Source organism: Stenella coeruleoalba, assembly GCF_951394435.1.
Source record: "Stenella coeruleoalba genome assembly, chromosome: 10".
Lineage (NCBI taxonomy): Eukaryota > Metazoa > Chordata > Mammalia > Artiodactyla > Delphinidae > Stenella > Stenella coeruleoalba.
In genome coordinates, this window is record NC_137156.1 from 11,404,792 (window position 1) to 11,410,791 (window position 6,000).

At 45.6% G+C, this 6,000-nt stretch overlaps 1 long non-coding RNA gene across 2 annotated transcripts in view; it reads right to left on the bottom strand.

Annotated features, from left to right (window-relative positions):
• The window catches only part of LOC307193303, a 47,994-nt gene extending 43,249 nt beyond the window's left edge, over window positions 1-4,745 (bottom strand). For both annotated transcript variants that reach the window (XR_013830293.1, XR_013830294.1), the window contains exon 1: window positions 4,608-4,745. This is a non-coding gene — a long non-coding RNA (uncharacterized lncRNA). The remainder of the gene's footprint in view (window positions 1-4,607) is intronic.
• Window positions 4,746-6,000: the final 1,255 nt, after the last annotated feature.

Consider the following 6,000-nt stretch of genomic DNA (forward strand, 5'->3'; position numbering starts at 1 on the left):
GAAGTGTTGCTCACGAGGGCTGTTCCTGGCCCGCAGGGTGGAACCACATTTCGTGGACTGGGACAGAACCGCACAGTGTTAGCAGCCCCAACCGCGGCCTAGGAAGTGCCCACAGTGCCCAGACACTGCGACGATGACAACAAATGACAACCATCCCCCATGTGCTTCTAAATGCCCTCCTGTGGGAGCACCACCCCTGGAAGAAGCCTGGAACCAGATGCCACAGGGCAATTCTCTAGTTTGAGAATAGCTGTGCTCTGGGAGAAAGAAAAGGAACAGAGTTACGCCCATCAAAAAAATTCAGGTTTGACCTGGGCAGAAAGCTTTTTGGAGTCAACTGTAAAACACTATAGCAAATTGCAGAACATGGCTATAGACTTTTTGGAGTTACGAGGGGGTGTGTGTGTCTGGGTATGTCTTTAATAAATAAGACAACCATCTTTCTAAAACAGTTTAAGTACAACCCCGCACAGACATAAGAGAATAGATGAATTGACTTCTGGGGGCTTAAGATTCTACCCGGAGAATTGTTAGTGAAGAGTCTAAGAGACCAGAATTAATGTCCCATATTCTGTTAAAAGACACGTAATAATATCATTACTGACAGACACAATTACACATTCTAATGAGGCACTGTCACATGTTAATAGTAGTTATGGTCATTTTAAAATAATTAGCAGTAAGGCATAGACAATACATAATTACCGTATGCAAATACATTACTGTCCCGTAAGCAGGCACGCAGTGTTGCTGCAGACTTGCTTAGAGGAACCTCACGTTCAGAGCCAGCTTTGCCCACGGCATTCCTCAGCTCCTTATTGATTTTTCCTTCCGCGTAGTCCAAGCCACAATTCCCCATGATAAGAATAACCAGTAGCCTTCTAAATTTCCCCAGAAACATGGTCAGTTGGATTTTGCACAGCTACCAGGAGGAAATTAATACAGGAGCCAAACAGGTCTCGTTCTGTCTGCTCACCCACTCCATCCCCACCTGACACTTTAATCAACTCAACCTGTTTAAAAATAAATTTGATTATATCAGGAAAGAGAAGCAGCCCAAGGCTCCATGGTCACTCAGAGCAGAAACTCCAAGGCACTGCCTCATTTTTCAGGAGTTTGGTTCTTGCATGTATTATTTCTCTTTATTCCCAGTCCCAAAACAAAGCCCAGGGGGTAGCGGGAAGTACCTTGCCACTAGCCGAGTGGGTTTGCTTCCTAATTCCTTCAACGGCTAGTTTGTGAATTGGGGCAAATATTTAACTTTCCTGAGGCTTCTGCAAGGCAGTAGAATGGGCCTAGTAAAACCTTGCTTGAGTACTTCGTGAAGCTGTAATGAGGAGATCAAAAGAGCGTATGTATGAGACACAAAGGGTGCTGATCACTGCAAACATAAAACACAATAAGATGGCTGCTGGTGACATAGCAACACTGAGCCCACAGTTTTACTGAGGGCACCCCGAAGGTGAGGCTGCTTCCTGGGTTTGAGGAAGCTGGGATCTTTGGGGCAATATGGTGATTCTGACCTAAATCCTCCCACATTTATCAAGCACTCATTATATGCACTCAGTCAGGCCTGGGGGAACACAGCAATGATTGGATGCAAATGGAGGGGTCCCAGAATATGCCAACCCAAAATATGCCCAAATATGTCTCTTTGGCATATGGGTTCTTTTGAGCCAAAGGCCCTTGAGAACTAACAGACTCAGAAAAAGCTCTAAAAACAGGGCATAGTTTTCCTTCTGCAAAGGAAATTTACATTTATGAAGGAATTTTCCTTCTGTAAAGATGCCTACCTCTCCTATACCAGGAAGAGGACTCTGATCAAATTTTATGATGAAGAAGGAACCAACTTAAACCTGCACAGCAAACCTCACTAAACAACCTTGTTCAGGGGACTTCCCTGGTGGTCCAATGGCTAAGACTCTGGGCTCCCAATGCAGGGGGCCCAGGTTCTATCCCTGGTCAGGGAACTAGATCCTGCATGCCACAACTAAGACCCGGTGCAGACAAGTAAATAAATAAATATTTTTTAAAAAGAGAGACAGATCTGATTACAAAAAATTTTTTAAAAAAGCAACCTTGTTTACCTTACTTCTCCTGGTCACCTTCCCATAACTTGCCTCTCCCACCCAGAAACCCAAAACCACTTGGTCTTTGTTTTAGCATAGAAACCTCCCCTTTGGGTTACTCATCACCGGGTGCTCCTATGTGTACATGCACACTGCACATGTTAATAAACTTCAGTTTGTTTTTCTCTTGTTCATCTGTCTTTGGCCAGTGTCATTTACAGAAACCCAGCTGGAGAATCTCTAGAAATTCTAATCTGAAGCACTCTGACTGCTGCAGTTTGGGGTGTTTAGTCTGACCATTCAGGGAATCCTAGAAAACCATAATACTTGCCACTGCTGGGATACCAGTTGTTCTGAGTCATTCATATGGATGCACAGACTGTCAGAGCTAGAAAAAGAATCCAGATTTCTCATTTTAGAGATAATAAAACTGAGGCCCAGATAAGTGAAGAATCTCATTCCTCAAATAAGAAAGCTTTCTCCTGAAAATTGCCTCCTTTATAAATCCTCAAATGAGTAGGTGATATTCGACTGCCGAATGATACTGCAAGACAGATGAGCATTGATTTAAACGCTGCTATCTGACAGATGTGGCCATCAATCATAACATGACATCTCAGGAGAGCCATCCTTTAGAAAAGGACTTGGGAATAACAGGACCAGAATTGGCAGCTGAACCAACCGTGCATCATAGCTGTCCTTTCCCCAAGTGCTAAGGTCCTGGGTCTCAATCCGAAGTCTCTGTCAGAATCACCTGAAGGGTTTACTGGGTCCATCCCACAGTTTCTAATCGAGAAGGGTCTGGGGTGGGGAGCGAGAATTTGCATTTCTAACCAGTTCATGCTGGTGCTGGGGAGCTGGTGCTCCCAGCTCCTACACGTGACCCCTACACGTTTAATTTATAGAAATTTTAAGAAAATGGTCATTGCATTCGTCAGTCTTTTATATAATGCTATGGGCTGAAAAGTGCCTCCTACCCACACGCCACCCAAACAATTTCACATGTTGAAACCCTCACCCCTAGTACCTCAGAATGGGACTCTATTTGGAGATAGAGCCTTTACAGAGAAAATTAAATTAAAATGAAGCTATTTGGTATGCCCTAATCTGATACGACTGGTGTCATCACAAAAAGAGATTAGGACACAGACACAAGAGCGTGTGAGGACCCAGCAAGAAGGCAGCATCTACAAGTCAAGGAGAGAGGCTTCGGAAGAAAGCAGCCCTGCCGAGACCTTGATCTTGGACTTCTAGCATCCAGAACTGTCGGGGGATACATTTCTGTTGTTGAAGCCCCCCAGTCTGCAATATTTTGTTACGGCAGCCCTAGCAAACTAATACACACGAGAGGCAGGATGGCATGAAGGCATATATCATACTAGGAACCGAGAGATGTGGGTTCCGGTGTCAGCCCTGCCTTTAGGTAGAAAGATTCTTCCCCTAGACTCTCCGGACCTCCACCGCAGCTAGTAAACACGCTGTCGAACGGGGATAGTGACCTGTGCCCTTTCTCCCACACGGGGTTTTTGTGAAGATTAAAAAATGGGAACTTATGAGAAAGCGTTTTCTAAACTGCAAAATTTTAGGCTCTGGCTCTGCACAATTAAAAAAAAATCCAAAACCTAATTATCTGTTTGCAGACACTGGAGAGCTGCTAAACTCTCCAGAAGTGCCAGGATCCAGAGGGGAGAGAAGCTCGTAGAAGTGAACCAACACTTCATTTGCTGGGTTTTAAGTAGTTTTGAGCCAGAGGCTGAGAATCATTGCAGAGCTTTTGGCAACCCCTCAGGACTAGGGAAACACAAAGTGGAGTTGGAGCCAAAATGCCAGAGAGAAGAGAGAAGCAGAGAGCAGTGCGCCTGAGGCTCTGCACTGGTTTTGCCCTCCAGTCGTTTGATAATTCTTAAACTGTGAAGGCAAAAAGCTCAGAGACCCAGCTAAAAGCAGCTGGAAAGCTCAGCGGAGCTTTCAAGTCTCCAGGTGCTGGGAAGACAAAGATTCGAGTTTGGGATCCACCAAGAGGGGGGCACTGACAAAACTCCAGGCTGTCAGCGGGATCTGTGTGTGCCGGGAGGACCCAGAGGCAGGATGAACCTTGCAAAGAATGCAGCCCAGCCCGAAATCTGTTTGGACACTGACTGATTAAAGTAACATGACACCTCTAGCTGCCTCCAAGAGGAATGGGTGAACCTCTTTGGAAGAAGGGAATATCATTCAGAACCTCTACAGTTTTTTCGTTTTTTTTTTTTTTTTGCGGTACGCAGGCCTCTCACTGTTGCGGCTTCTCCCGTTGCGAAGCACAGGCTCCAGACGCGCAGGCTCAGTCAGCGGCCATGGCTCACGGGCCTAGTCGCTCCGCGGCATGTGGTATCTTCCCGGACCGGGTCACAGAACCCGCGTCCCCTGCAACGGCAGGCGGACTCCCAACCCCTGCGCCACCAGGGAAGCCCCGTCTCTACAGTATTTTATCCATACTGTCAATCAAAAGATGACCAGGTGAAACCGTGGGTAATTATTAGTCACGTCCATTTCACCTACCTTCGCTAATCAAGGTCGTTTTATGGCTTGCACTTGGCCTGAACAATCAATAAGATGTTTGCCGGAGGTGTTTTCCAGGAACTTGGAGTTAGCTGTGTCCTGTTCCAGCGAGCTGGTCAAGACTGAGTAGGACCGCCCACCCTCCAACTGGGCATGCGTGAGTGTCCGCCCGGTGACGTGGTGACGTGGTGACGTCAGAGGGCCCCCGCACTCTGCCCTCAGCTCGTACTAAAGCCTACGTATTCCAACGTGGGGAGGCCCGTAGCTCACTACGCCTGCGCAGAAGTGGATTACACACCTTTTCCAATCACCTTTCCTCACGCTCCCATCGCTCGCCTAGCCTCAGAGCGCCCTGCTTCTTTGTTCTTTATCCCAAAATACCTGCAGCCCCTTGCCTAGCGAAAGGCGGCAGAAGGTATATCTGAGACTTGTTTTCCCGTCTCCTTGGTTGGCTGCCCTGTGAGTAAACCCTCTCTTTGCTGCGAACCTCGGCGTCTCAGCAATTTGGCTTGCTGCGCATCGGGCAAAAGGAACCTCGTTCCGTAACAAAATTCAGGACCAAGAGAGAAAAACAGACAATAGAAGCAGTCCCACAGGTGGCTCGTTTATGACCCTGTTCATCTGTGTGATGACCAGACACAAACTTTTAAAGAGCTGTGGTAATATATTCAAGAAAAGACAGGCGTAAACCAACTCTACTTCAGTGATTTTTTAAAAAGAGAGACTTTAGTCAAAGAACTGGACTCAATAAAAAAGAAACTAATGGAAATTATAGAACTAAAAGATACAACGGAAGTTAGGAACTCGATAGATAAGTTTAACAGCAGATTGTACACCTCTCTAGAGGGTACTAGTGAACAGGAATATGTCAGTAGAAAACATCTAGCCTCAAGTTTAGGGGGCAGAAGGGGTGGAAACACAGAAAAAGAGCATACAAGACATATGGGGCATACGTCCCCTAAAAAGATTTAACCACCAATGTAAGGTGGTTAAGGTCAATGTCATTGGAATCCCAAAAAGGACGATAATTGGTTAGCAGCAATAGTGGAAGAGATAATGGCAAAGAATTCTCCAAAACTATCAATAAACATCAAGTCACAGAATCCAAAAAATAAAAGCACTACAAATCCTGGCAAGGATGTGGAGAAAAGGGAACCCATGTGCACTGTTGGTGGGAATGTAAATTGGTGCAGCCATTGTGGAGAACAGCATGGACGTTTCTCAAAAAACTAAAAATAGAACTACCATATGACTTAGCAACTCCACTCCTGGGTATATATACTCAAAAAAAAAAATTAATTCAAAAAGATATACACAGCCCAATGTTCATAGCAGCATTATTTACAAATGCCAGGGTATGGAAATGACCTAAGTGTCCATCAGCAGATGAAGG